This window comes from Eublepharis macularius, chromosome 1 (assembly GCF_028583425.1).
Source record: "Eublepharis macularius isolate TG4126 chromosome 1, MPM_Emac_v1.0, whole genome shotgun sequence".
NCBI classification, from domain to species: domain Eukaryota; kingdom Metazoa; phylum Chordata; class Lepidosauria; order Squamata; family Eublepharidae; genus Eublepharis; species Eublepharis macularius.
Window position 1 is genome coordinate 241,550,419 of NC_072790.1, and position 14,869 is coordinate 241,565,287.

At 45.8% G+C, this 14,869-nt stretch overlaps 1 long non-coding RNA gene across 1 annotated transcript; it reads left to right on the plus strand.

The window, feature by feature from the left end:
- The first annotated feature begins 750 nt into the window (after window positions 1-750).
- On the plus strand, window positions 751-10,355 carry LOC129325859 (uncharacterized). The gene is made up of 3 exons (XR_008596677.1): window positions 751-822; window positions 7,249-7,410; window positions 10,279-10,355. It is a non-coding gene; the product is annotated as an uncharacterized LOC129325859 (long non-coding RNA).
- Window positions 10,356-14,869: the final 4,514 nt, after the last annotated feature.

Genomic DNA, 14,869 nt, shown 5'->3' on the forward strand with positions numbered 1-14,869 from the left:
TCCCTCCCTCTGGTGCCAGGGTTGCTGCCAGGCCCTAGGGCCCAGCTCAGTGGGCACCTCGGCCAAGGGCTCACACAGCATTATTAGTCCCTGATCTGGTCAGGTCTATGGGAGTGGTGGGCTAGGGCTCTAGTTCCTCCCTGCCTCTGGTGCCAGGGCTGCTGCCAGGCCCTGGGGCCAAGCTCAGTGGGCACCTCGGCTGAAGGCTCACAGTATTATTACCAGTGCCTGATCTGGTGGTCAGGCAACTTGTTGTGCTGGACTAGGGCTCTAGCCTCAGCCTCTGGTTCCAAAGTTGCTGCCAGGCCCTGCGGTCAAGCTCAGTGGGCACTGTGGCGGAGGACACATAGAGTCATCTCCTTTTCTGTCCTCCTTAATTCTAGTTTGGTGGCAAAATGAGTCTTCCTGTTGTGTTGGCCAGCAAGGGTGGTTTGGAGTGAAGTGCGATGGCAGTCCTCCTGGTTTACTTGGGGAAAGCAATATTGGGTGTGGCTCAAAGGCAGCATAGATTCCTCCCTTTCCCCCCTATTCAGCTGTGGAGGCTGTGGAGGAGGCCAAAGACGTCTTTCTGCAGGGGGGAGAGAATCTCTTTCAACAGTTTGAGGATGGGGTGGGTGACGCATCCCTGGAGGAATGGTTTGTGTGCTATGAAAGATCCCTCCCATCCACATCCCAAACTCTCCAGCATTAGAGGGAAATTGCATGTTGAGGATATGAGTCAGTTGTCTCACCCCTCTAAAGCCTGTATAGAAACACCATCAGGACAAGATTCTGCATCCAGTTTCTTAACCCATCTCTTGATCAAGGACTTCAGAGAGTTTGGTAAGTATTGAGGACAAAGCTTATAAGGACAGATTAGATGGCAGGAACTGGCAATACTGAGCCTGGAGAAGAGTAAAGAGGGGATATAAGAGCACTCTTCACATAGATGGAGGGCTGTCACATGAAGATGGCAAGGAAATGATTTCTGATGCTCCAGAGCAAGGATAAGAATAATGGGTTTAAATTACCTGGCAATAGATTTCAGTGGAATCTAAGGAGAACATTCCTAATTGGATAAACAGTTCAAGAACAGAACCCAATCTTTGTGGAAGAGAGCTTGACCTTCACTGGAGGACTTCAAGTATAGCTAGACTGCAATTGCAGGGGATTCAGCAAGCAGGCAGTTGAAATAGGTTGCCTGCAAAGTTCCTGCCAGCTCAGAGATTCCTTAATTCAATGCATCTGATTTATCTTATTCTCACACCGGCTCCTCATTGGAACCATCTGGTTCAGTGACATGTAGCAGATAAGAAATGCTGGTGCAGTTGGTCAGAGTCATAGAGCTGATTTCTGCTGGAGAAATGCTAAAGACAGCCTCTTCATAGGGAGACCATCTCTGCCTCCACTCCATTTTGGTCACCTTAACTTCTTTCTGAGATTCTCTTCCTACTGGAGCTTCATTAGAGCCATCACCTGCTGCATAGAAACCCAGGTCCTTTGAAAAAAATTGGGAGGGGGGCTCGTTGGGCACCTTCCAAGGCCAATGTTAGGAAAATATGTACATTGGCATCTACATTAATTAAATTAACTAGCAACATAGCTCAGTGTGTGTGGGGGGGAAATAGAACGGGCTCTAGAAAGGGAGGGTGGGCAGGCAGGCATTCGCTCCTCCTCTGTCACTGATTCCAGCTGGTGAAGGAGGGGGATGGGTATTGTCATCTGCTCCATGCCTGATCTCGGCCATATGAAGGGCCGCCTCACCTGCTCTGAGCATGTTCCAATCTGGGTAAAAGGGGGTGAGCATTGCAACCTACTCCACCACTAATACCAGCTGGGTTAAGGCAGGGGAGGGCATTGCTACCTGCTCCACTCCTAATACCAGCTGGGATAAGGTAGGGGTGGGCATTGCCACCTGCTCCACTCCTAATACCATGTGATTTAATGTGGGGGATGGACATTGCCCCCTGCTCTGCTCCAAATACCTGCTGGGTTAAGGCGGTCGGTGGGCAAAGCCACCTGCTCTGCTTCTGATCCCAGCTGGGGGAATCGGGGGTGGGCATTGCAAAGTGCTCCACTCCTAATACCAGCTGGGTTAAGGTTGGGGGTGGCATTGTCACCTGCTCTGCTCCTAATAACAGCTGTGTGGTGGGAGGTGAAATTCCACCTGCTCCGCTCCTGATACCAGCTGGGTTAAGGTGGGGTGTGGGCATTGCCTTCTGTTCTGCTCCGAATACCACCTGGATTAAGGCACAGGGAGGGTATTGCCACCTACTCTGCTTTTAATAGGTTTTGGTATTAACCTATAAAGCCCTGAACGGACTGGGGCCATCATACCTGGGGACTGTCTCTTCCAATACACTCCCCGAAAGGTGCTGAGATCAGCGGGTAAGTACCTACTGGTGGTCCCTGACCCCAGAGAGGCTCGATTGGCCTCAACCAGGGCCAGGACCTTTTTGGTCCTGCCCCCGGCCTGGTGGAACTCTCTGTCTTAGGATACCCGGGTTTGCCAAGATCTTATCTCCTTCAGGTGGGCCAGTAAGACGGAGATGTTCCACCAGGTGTATGGTTGAGGCCATCAGGGTTTGTACCAAATGAGCCTCTCTCCCAGTCTTGTCTATGTTTGTAGGGGTTATTGACCATCTACCGCCCATATATGAGCGACTATACATGGTTAAGCCGCACCTCCAACTCTGTCAGATGATGATGATGATGATGATGATGATGATGATGATGATGATGATGATGATAGTATCAGCTGGATTAAGGTGGAGGTAGGCATTGCCACCTGCTCCGCTCCTAATACCAGCTGGGTGAAAGCAGGGTTGGGCATTGCCACCTGCTCCACTCCTAATATCAGCTGGGTTAAGGTGGGTGGTGGGCATTGCCACCTTCCTCACTCCTAATACCAGCTGGGAGAAGGCAGGAGGCAGGCATGGCCACCTGCTCCTACCCTGCTTCCGACCTGGGCTTCCCACCATGGCATGTTTTCTGGAGGGACATGGTGCCTTGCCTAGCCTTCCGTCCATCGCAGTGCCCTCTGGTGGTGCACCAGGGTAAAAAGTGAGTTGTCTGGAATACGCTTACTCAATTATATAGTAGGACTAGCAACAAAGCCCGTTGTGGGGAAAAATACAACGGGTTCTAGAAAGAGTAGGGTGGGCAGGGAGGGATTTGCTCCTTCTCTGTCACTGATTCCAGCTGGTGAAGGAGGGGGGTAGGCATTGTCATCTGCTCCACACCTGATCTACCTGATCTCGGCCATGTGAAGGGGTGGTGAGCTTTGCTCCCTGCTCCAAGCCTGATACATGCTGGGTAAAGGGGGAGCATAATCCAAACTGGGTGAAGGAGGCTGAGCATTGCCACCTGAACCCCGCTGGGTGAAGAGAGGAAGAGGCATTGGTCCTGCTCTGTGCCAGACCCTGACAGGTGAAAGTGTGTGGTGGGCTTCAGTATGTGCTCTGTTCCTGATCCCAGCTGGGTGAAGGGGGTGCGGGCATTGCCACCTGCTCTGCTCATTCCAGCAGGCTGCAGGGGAGGCAGGCATTGCTGCATGGCTGGCTCCTGACTCTGGCAGAGTGAAGACAGTGTGGGCATTGCCACCTGTTCAGTGGCTTATTCTTGTAGGTTGAAGAGGGCAGGCATTGCCACCTGCTCTGCTCCTTATCCTGGCTAGGTGAAGGGGAAAATGACATTGCCTCCTGCTCTGCACCTGTTCCCAGCCAGGTGAAAGTGCGAGGTGGGCATTGCCACTTGCCCCACTCATGATTCCAAATGAGTGATGAGGGGGGGTGGGCATTGCCTCCTTTTCTGCCCCTAATACCTGCTGGGTTAAGGTCGAGGGGGGCATTGCCATCTGCTCTGCTCCTAATAACAGCAATGTTAAGGTGGGCGGGGAAATTCCACCTGCTCCGCTCCTAATATCAGCTGGGTTAAGGTGGGGGGTGGGCATTGCCATCTGTTCTGCTTCTAATACCAGCTGGGTTGAGGCACGGGGAGAGCATTGCCACACACTCTGCTCTTAATTCCAGCTGGGTTAAGGTGGGTGTGGGCATTGCCATCTGCTCTGCTCCTAATAACAGCAATGTTAAGGTGGGCGGGGAAATTCCACCTGCTCCGCTCCTAATATCAGCTGGGTTAAGGTGGGGGGTGGGCATTGCCATCTGTTCTGCTTCTAATACCAGCTGGGTTGAGGCACGAGGAGAGCATTGCCACACACTCTGCTCTTAATTCCAGCTGGGTTAAGGTGGGTGTGGGCATTGCCACCTGCTCCGTTCATTATACCAGCTGGGTAAAGGTGGGGGTGGGCATTGCCACCTTCTCCACTCCTAATACCAGCTGGGTTCAAGTGGGGGGATGGGCATTGCCATCTCCTCTGCTCCTAATACCAATTGTGTTAAGGTGGGGGTTGGGCATTGCTACCTGCTCTGCTCCTGATCCCTGCTTGCTGAAGGGGGGTGGACATTGCCACCTGCTCCATTCCTTATTTCAGGAGGGGTTAAGGTGGGGGTTGGCATTGCTACCTGCTTCACTCCTAATACCAGTTGGGTGAAAGAGGGAGGGCAAAGAGGGAGAGAGAACAGACAGAGATTCATTGTTTTCCTCAGTCAATAATTGCAAAGTTCCAGTTCTTAGAAGTCAGGTTATTTTTTTCCTCATGATGCATCTTTCACCAGCACAAAATTCTTCTCTTTGGACTTATTCCTCTACCCCTTCTCACTAACTGTTTTAAACTGCTGGCCTGGTTCCAATATTCTGTCACCTTCCATTGGCTGCCTGAGAGAGGTGGAACTGAACCTCTAGTTCCTAATGACATAGGGTTGTGGTTCTGATGATAAAATGGAGGATGGGAGAACAATGTGACAAGCTGCTTTGGGTTCTTATTAGGGACAATAGCATGAAATAAATTTTCTAATTATAAATATACAAGGCTCTGTTGGACCATCTGTCCCTTTGTGAGGTGCATAACTCCTCAGGAAATAAAGCCAGGTGCCTCAAATTTTGCCAATGCCTTCAAGATGATTTTAGGAGTTTGAGAGTCAAAAATATAATGCATTTGACCACTCTGGCTCATACTGTCCCTAGAAATCCGACCAGCACTTTTTGCAATGGAAGGTATAGTTGTCTTTGGCAGGCATAACTCACAGTTTCAGGATGTTGATAAAAGTTGTTGTTTCTACAATGAAGGGAACTGGAACCATCTGGCTCAGCCTCTCCCCTTTGAACTGGAAGGTATCTCATTCAGGAATAAAGCTAGGTGCTTCAAATTAGACCGCTGGCTTCAAGATAATTATGAGAGCTGTAGTGCCAAAGATGAAACGAATGGGAACATCCTGGCCATGCACAATCCCCAGAAAAAAACCCACTCCATAGAAAGCTACAAGTCTCAAAATTGACCTCTACTTCAAGATGATGATGAGAGTTGCTCGAACACACTGCCCCAGGTTATTGGCAGACCTTCCGATTTCTCCTGGAAGTTGACAGTGGCAGGAATTGGTGGTGGAAAGTCCCGTCAAGTTGTAGCTAATTTATGGAGACCCTTGCTGAGATTTTCAAAGCAGGTGACTAACAGAGGTAGTTTGCCATTGCCCCAGCAGGCTAGGCATTACCCATCCAACAGTATAGCCTGGAGCCTCAGCATTGTCCCCCAGCTTCAGTATGATTATGAGATTTGCAATTCCAGTTGTGAAAGGAATCAGAACTTCCTTGCCAAGGTTATTGTGACAAACTACCAGAGATTATCTCCCAAAGGAACCATTGGGCACAAAGTTTTACTCATGAGAAGCCATCAGGGGAATGCAACAGAGGCAGGAAGAATGGAAAACCACACCTCTGTAACAAAGAAGATGGATGCAACAGCTTTCTTGACTTCTCTGAGCCTGTGTGGTGTAGTAGCGAGAGTGTCTGGCTGGAATAAAGGAGTTCCAGGTACAAATCTCTACTCTGTCAGTGAGGGTTGCTGGCTGACCTTGTGCAAGTCATACACTATCAGCCAACCTACCTCAAAGGGTAGTTTTCAGGATAAAATGGAGCAAACCAGAACAATGTAAGGCTCTTTGGGTCCCCTTTGGAGAGGAAGGCAGAGTATGAAATTTGTTATAAATATAACTTTGCTCATTCAGGGAACCAAGATCAAAATAATCCAAATTATGGAATTTCCCATTGCCATGTATGGATGTGATAGTTGGATGGTAAAGAAAGCTGACAGGAAGACAATTAATTCATTTGAAATGTGGTGCTGGGGGAGAGTTTTGCGGATACCGTGGACAGCCAAAAAGACAAATAAGTGGGGACTAGATCAAATCAAACCTGGATTCTCCTTAGAAGCTAAAATGACAAGACTAAAGCTATTTTACTTTGGTCACATCCTGAGAAAAAAAGATTCTCTGAAAAAGTCAATAATGCTAGGAAAAGTGGAAGTCAGCAGGAAGAAAGGGAAGACCTAAAACAAGATAGCTTGATTCAATAAATAAGCCACATCGCCCAGTTTGCAGGATCTGAGCAAGTCTGTTAAAGATAGGATGTTTTGGAGGTCTTTCATTCCTAGGGTCACCATAGGTCAGAGATGACTTCACGGCACATAAAACACACACACACGGCACACAAGGAACGCCAGGGTTGATGAGAGGGGCAAGCAGGGGTGGAGCCCCTAGTAAAAAAAAATAATAAAAGCTAAATCATATTAGCAGTATTTATTAGAACGTGCTTTCTAATGCCTATGTTCTTATTGTCATCACTAGGTGTCTTCCTCTTTAAAGCAGCCCTCCTGGCATTCGGAATAGCCGGTGTCTTTTCTCTTGCAGCTCACACTTTATGGGTCACCATTTCTATGAATATGTAGGAGATGCTGCAAGGCTCTCAATGGGGTGTAGACTGCAGGCATTATTATGAAAGCATGGGGTATTTAAAGGTTTCTTTTAGTACATATGTTCTTAATTGTAATTTCTAGGAGGAATGGTGGTACATAAATATTTTAATAAAGTAACACATAAAGACAAAATGGAAAAGGGGAGTCAGCCAAAAAATGATTCCCCAGAAATACTGTGATCTCTTTTAAAGGGAGGACCTGCTAGATGTTTTGAGGGAGGCTCACCTGCAGGGTTATGTGTAAGTTGCCTATTGCATTCCATAATCATTACCCTTTGCATTGAGATATGCTTCTTCTGAACTTGGAGGTTCAGTCCAAAGTTGTTGTGCGAAGAAACCAGTGACTGAGTTGACCTTTCCCTCATACACATACACACACTGAACTAGGTGTTGTCTTTCCAGATTGGCAACCAACTCAAGATGTCTCTAACCCCATTAGAATTAGCCATGCAAACTATCGCCAACACTTTCAACCAATACAAGGAGGAAGGAATGAATCCTCCCATGGTTACCAAGGAAAGAATGCAGAAGCTGATGAAGGATCAGCTCCCAAACTTGATACAGGTGAGAGGGGAGTGGGTTGGCTCATTGTGTGGAAGGAAGTGGCCTCAACTGAAGTATTTGATGTGCAGCTCATTGGAGGAAGAGAAGGAAGATCTTGGGTGGCATTCCAGCTGTTCTCTTCAGAGGTCCATTGGAGATGAAAGCAAGCGAGCTGGGTGAACATGGAAGGAATGAGGTCATGGGATGCATGACTGGTTGATATGCAAATTGTGAGCCCTTAAGTGGTATAATCCCCTTTTGTAAACTTCCAAGAGATACCAGCTTCTGAAGGAGGAGTCATTTTATGTCACCCTTTGTGCCTCCTTCTCCATTTTGTAGCTTTTCCACCCATGGCTTTTAATCTCTGGGGCCTCACTTTTGCTCAGCGGCCAATAACCTCACCCAGTGGTCCCTCCCAAGCTCCATGAGGCTCAGAACGCTTGGCGACCCACCTCTCATAGAGCAGATGGAGAAGGGTTTCAGCCGGACATGGCAGATCAATGCATGGAAGTTGGTTTCTTTCTTTAATTTTGTAATTAATACCCAAATTGACTGTATTGTTGTTTGGTTGTTTGGTATGCCTTTGTGTCATTCTTGTATTTCCAGTTTCATAATTTTACTTCATTATCATTTCCCTTTTGTTTCAATGGAAGAGACACGTACACCACATTGTTAAGTCTGTGCCTTCTGGTTTTTCTACCCCAACGGAACAACATACAGAGGGATTGTAGTACTCCTCTAGGACATCCACATGGTCAACTTTCAGACAGATGAAATAAAGGTTTCCCTCTTTTTGAGACCATGAAATGCACCCATAGTTAACATCAAACTCTATTGAGAACTGGTAGGAAAGATTTCAGACAGTGAAATAAACAGCAGAGCAGCCCGTTAACCTGAAGAACTGTAGAAAGAGACTGAGGCAGACGGGTGGCCTAAGGAGGGTAAGACAGCTGGCAGGCGGCAGGAGGAGGACCCTGAGGTAGGTTTGCTCAGTTAGAAAATAACTTTTGGAGAGTTTTAGGCAAGCAGAGGAGTGCTGACTGGAGGGGAAATATGGCAGAGCAGGGTGAGCATTGAGAGGAGAGAGGATGACCAAATCCCACCCCATTTCCCTCAGGGTTGGAATACCTCACACATGTACATGATCCTAGTGACTACAGCTTGCAGTTAAGGAAGCCCAGAACTTCTCTTTCCTATCCCTTTAAGGAAATATGAGCTCTCTATATGTCCTTTTTAGAAAAAAACTGCCATTTAAAAGTGAACTCAATAGAGACAGTCTACAATGAGAAAAGAAACCAGAAAAGTACAAAAGAAAATGTCTGCTTTCCTTTCCATTGTAGGCTGTTTAGATGGAGAATTTCTTTTCCTTTCATATTAATTACAATATTTACAAAACACTCCATAATTATGAATCATTCACAATAAGAAAAGAATCCAGATTAGATTCCTTATAGTTGAGGGTTGTACAGAGGATTGAACTTGCAGCAGAATGTGAGAGATAAGAGTTCTTAATTTCATAGGGTTGTGATGGTTTAAGTAGACTTGCTCACCTTGTACCTATTAGGCATGTTCTTCTTATTATGTATATCCTTTTTATTTAATCAAATAGGTATTTTTTGAAAAATAAGGGGAGGAACCTTAAGGAACATATAGTATGTTAGACCATATAAAATCATAAATCATATAATCATGGAGTTGAAAGAGACCACCAGTGTCATCTAGTACAACCCCCTATACAATGTAGGATAGTCACAACTACTTCTCCCACACCCCCAGTGACCCCTGCTTCATGCCCAGAAGGTGACAAAAAGCCTCCAGCATCCCTGGCCAAACTGGCTTGGAGAAAATTGCTTCCTGACCTCAAAGTGGCGATCAGCATTACGCTGGGCATGCAAACTAAGCACTGACATCACCGTTCTTGCCCTCCCTCTCATGATCAGCCTAGGTTCACAGAATCCACACTGCTGTCAGATGGTCATTTGGCCTCTGCTTTAAAACCTCCAAAGAAGGAGCGCCCACCACCTCCTGAGAAAGCCTGTTCCACTGAGGGACTGCTCCAACTGTCAGGAAGTTCTTTCTAATGTTTAGTCGAAAACTCTTCTGATTTAATTTCAACCCATTGGTTCTGTTTTAACCTTCTGGGGCAATGGAAAACCACTCCACACCATCCTCGATATGGCAGCCCTTCAAGTACGTGAAGATGGTTATCATATCACCTCTCAGACATCTTCTCTCCATGCTAAACATACCGAACTCCTTCAACCTTTCCCCGTAGGACTAGGCCTCTACACCCTTCACCGTCTTTGTTGCCCTCCCATCGACACATTCCAGTTTGTCTATATTCCTCTTCAAATGTGGTACCCAAAATTGAACACAATACTCTAGGTGAGGTCTAACCAGGGCAGAGTAAATTGATACCATCACTTTTTGTGATCTGGACACTAGGCTTCTGTTGGTACAGCCCCAAATCGCATTTGACTTTTTAGTTACCACATCACAATGCTGACACATGTTCAGCGTATGGTATACTAAGACACCTAGAACCTTTTCACACATACTACTGCCAAGACAAGTCTCCCTCATCCTATAACTATGCATTTGATTTTTCCTATTTGTTTTAGCCCAATTTTCCAACTTTTCAAGATCATTCTACATCCTGGCTCTATCTTCTACCATGTTTGCTACCCCTCTCAATTGATTATCACTTGCAAATATAATAAGCATTCGCTTATTAATCAGCATTCTCTTATATCTGAGCCATGCTTGGATGGTAAACCTTTTTGTTTGGACTGTTTCTATCTGGACAATCCGGAAGGGTATCTAAGGGACCTGGGAAACCTTGGCAGACCATATAGCAAGCTAATAATTTCTAATTTTTACCCACGGCAGGAAAACAAACCAAGGACTTCTGTGAAGAGATTTGAACCTGGAAACATTAACAGTCTTGATATGTTCTTGAACATCGCTGGAAACGTTATTACTTCTAAGTACAGATGATTCTACTTCATGGTGCAGTATGTACCTATGAGACAATAAAGACCTGATGATTGTGGCAATTCTGTGTTCAACTGTATAAATGATCTATTTAATTTTCCTCCCCATTCCATCTTTTCACCGTAACATTTCACCATAACATTTCAACAAACATTTAACTGTGATTATTAGTAATACATTACAATAGTGTCTTCATATAGTTACTACATTCAAGTCGCTATATTTGTTTTTTATCCAATCATAAAATGGTGTCCATGGGGCTGCAAAATTTTCTTCTAATTGTCCTTTAATTAGTGAAGTTAATTTGTCCATTTCTGCATTTTTCATTATCTTGGCTATCAATTCTTCTTCTCAGGGTATTATTGCTCTTTTCCAGAAGGGTGTTAATAGAGTTCTTGCAGCTGTTACTCCATGAATTATAAAATATTTCTGGTTGTTTCCGAATTCTTCTGGTACACAATTTAACAAAAACTTCTCAGGTTTAAAAGGAATTGTACATTGTAAAATTTGTTGTAACAGATTATGCACCATTATTCAGAATTTATGGACTTCTTTACATGTCCACCACATATGATAAACTGTTCCTGTGTGTTTCACACATTTCCAACACTTATTTGACATCTTTTTATACATTTTAGCTAGTCTATCCAGTGTCAGATACCATCTATAAAACATCTTATATAGGTTTTCTTTAAATGCAACTGATTTAGTTATTTTAATATTAACCTTGCATATCTTATTCCATTGCATCAGATCTAAGTTATATCCTAGGTTTTGTGACCATTTCATTTTATATTCTTCCACCCCCTCATTTTTCTTCTCCATTTGCATTAAAAACACATACATCTTTTTATCAGTTTCTCATCAGAATTACACAACAAAGTTTCGAAGGCATTTTGTTCTAAATAAAAGCCTCCCAGCTTTTTATCTTTGTTATATCTGGATTCAATCTGAGCCCTTGCCCACCAATCTAAGTTAATACCTTGTCTTTGGAGTTCCTCTTTTGATTTTAATACTCCTTTATCATCTAGAAGATCTCTGTATCTAATGCTCCAGGGAAGAAGGAGAATTTGGTATCATCAGCAAATTTAATGAGCGGCCCTTCCACTCCTTCATCTAGATCATTGATAAAAATATTGAAAAGTACCCGGCCCAAAACCGAGCCCTGCGGCACCCCACTGGACACCTCCCTCCAATCTGATGAAACGCTGTTGACCACCACTCTTTGAGTGTGGTCCTCTAACCAGTTCCCTATCCACCGAACTGTCCTATAGTCCACTCCACAGTCTTCCAGTTTGCCCATCAGAATGTCATGGGGGACCTTATCAAAAGCTTTACTGAAATCCAGATAAATCACGTCAACAGAGTTCCCCCAATCCAGGAAGCTGGTCACTCGATCAAAGAAGAAAACCAGGTTGGTCTGGCAAGATCTGTTAGGGACAAAACCATGCTGACTTCCCCAGATCACTGATCGGGCCTTCAGATGCTTACAGATTGATCCCTTTAAACTCTGTTCTAATATCTTCCCAGCTACAGACGTCAGACTGACCAGCCTGTAGTTTCCCGGGTCATCCTTCTTCCCTTTCTTAAAGATTGGGATAACATTCGCTCTTCTCCAATCTTGTGGCACATCCCATCCTCCAGGAGGCCTTGAAGATGATGGACAGGGGTTCTGCAAGTTCTCTAGAAAGTTCTTTCAGCACTCTTGGGTGCACCCCATCCGGCCCAGCGGATTTGTATTCATCCAGTGCAGTCAGATGCCTCTCCACAACCTCTCTGTCAATGTTAATTAGCCACTCAGGTGACCTGCCACATTTTCTACTATCTCTAGATGTGCCTGAGTTCTTCAGGGAGAAAACAGAGGCAAAAAAGTCATTAAGCCTGTCTGCTTTTTCTCTGTCCTGCATCAGAGTTTCTCCATCTACTCCCAACAGTGGTCCAATTGCCTCTTTTACCTTGCATTTGCTTCTCACATATCTGTAGAAGTTTTTCTTATTGTAGCGAGCCCCCCTGGCCAGACACAGCTCGTACTGAGCTTTGGCCTCTCTGATGGCTGATCTGCAGTACCTAGTAATCCTCATATACTCCTCTTTAGAGGTTTGTCCTTCTCTCCATTTCCTGAACATTTCCTTTTTCTCCCTTAGCTTGTTCTGGAGCTCTCTGTACATCCACATCGATTTCTTGGAGCCCTTACCATATTTCCTTCTTGCTGGGATAGTGAGGGCTTGAGCTTGTAAAAGCTTATGTTTGAGCCCACCCTTCACTTGCTCCTTTCCCTTCCAGCACACTCCCCCACTGAATGACTCTCATCAAGTCTCTGAGTTCATCGGCCCTACGAAAATCTAACCTACGAGTCTGTCTACAAACTTCCTTGGCCTCCCACAGCAACTGGAATTCAAGGAGGACATGGTCACTTCCCCCTAAGGTCCCCACCACCTTCACCTCATCTACCAAATCTTCCCTGTTGGTTAATGTCAAGTCTAGATGGCTGAGCCCCTTGAAGCTTCCTCTACCTTTTGAAAAAGGAAGTTATCAGCCAGACAGGTCAGGAAATTGCGTGATTCATGACGCTTTGCTGAGCCTGTCTCTCAGCACGCATCGGGGAAGTTGAAGTCACTCATATTTACAAGATTCTGATGTCTGAATACTCTACCAATCTGTTCAAAGAGGGCAGCATCCGTTTCTTCTCGCTGGTCAGGTGGTCTGTAGCAGACTCCAACAATAGTACCCTTTGTCCTTCCTCCCCTTATTTCTACCCATATGCTTTCCACTGGGCTGTCCACCCCATTCTCCGTAACTTCTTGACAATCAACCCCTCTCCTCACATACAATGCCACTCCACCTCCTCTTCTACCCTTCTGGTTTTTCTTGAACAACTCATACCCATCCACTAGCACATTCCAGTAATGGGAATCATCCCACCAAGTCTCCATAATTCCTACTATATCATAGCCCTCTGCTTGCAATAGAAGCTCAAGCTCTTCTTCCTTATTGCCCATACTTTGGGCATTGGTATATAGACACTTGTAGCCTTGTACCTTTGTTTGACCTGTCTTACCCAGGTGGGTCCCCACTGTTTTCACTTCATCATTGAAATCGCTATGTCGATCGTCCCCTTCCCCTTGCGGCACCAGTTTAAAGCTCTCCTGATGAAGTTCTCCAGGTTCGTTCCAAATGTTTTCTTCCCTGCCTTTGAGAGGTGAAGCCCATCATGTGCTAGAAGACCTTCTTTAAGAAAACCTATCCCATGGTCCCAGAGCCCAAAGTGGTCCTGCTGGCACCACCGTCTCAGCCAGCGATTCACCTCAAGTACAGTCTGCTCTCTGCATGTTCCTCTTTCTATGACTGGAAGGATAGAAGAGAATACCACCTGAGCCCCCAATGTCTTCAACTGCCTTCCAAGAGCTTCACAATCCTCTTTAATTCTTGTGAAAGTATTCGTATCCGTGTCATTTGTTCCCACATGAATCAGCACAAATGGGTACTTATCATCAGGCTTGATGAGTTTCGGCAGTTGGTCGCTAATATCCTGAATTCTGGCCCCCGCAAGCAACACATCTCTCAGAACTGGGGATCTGGCCTAGAGACATGGCGTTCCATACCCCTGAGCAGAGAGTCCCTGACGACTACCACCTTCCATTTTTTCCCACATCCGTGTGGCCCCATGTCCTCTACACACCCTCTTCCAGGTCTTTGCTGTTCTCCTTCCACTCTCATCTCCGTCACCATCTCTAGCACTTCAAAGCAATTCTTGAGCTCAAGTGGACCAGAGCATCTTCTTTGTTGATGCCTTCGGGTTTGTACTGTAGATCTGAGAGGAGGCTCAGAAGGGAGATCAACTCTTTCTTCTCCTCCTTGACTTTCCTCTTCTTGGCTGTGCGGAGCCTCTAGGCTGTTGTCAATAAAATCCTCTCCCTCCTTGATCTCCTGAAGGGTGGTGATCCTCTCCTCCAGGCTCTGAACCTTTTCTTCCAAAACTCTGACCAGCTTACACTTCTGGCAAGTGAACTTTGTCTTCTCTTCTGGGAGGAAAACAAACATGGCACACTCCATGCAGGTGACTGCAAAGGGGGCTTCAGTAGACATGATTGCCTTCCAAATATATACCCGGAGTACTCTCAGCAGAGTTTCTGGTCCCTCAGGCAGATCCGAAGGCTAAGAGCCACAGGCCAAGAGCCCTTTAGTTCTCGCCCTCTGGCAAGGAGGAGCCTTTTGTTTCAAAAGGTCACTTACTGCCTAGCCCAGCGGAGCCCCAGGACAATAGGGGTGGGGCTTGTAACCAAGAGCAACAGTAACCAGCAGCAAACAACAGCAATTCACTCAGCTTCCAACAGCACCACACAGAACTTAACCAGAACTACTCTCTAGCAAGCTACACAAAGGCCACTTACCCTCAGCTTCTCACACGGTAGCTAGGAAAGGCAAAAGGCAGAAAAATCAATTTCTCTTGCAATCTCAATTTCTCTTACAATCTCTTCTGGTTCTT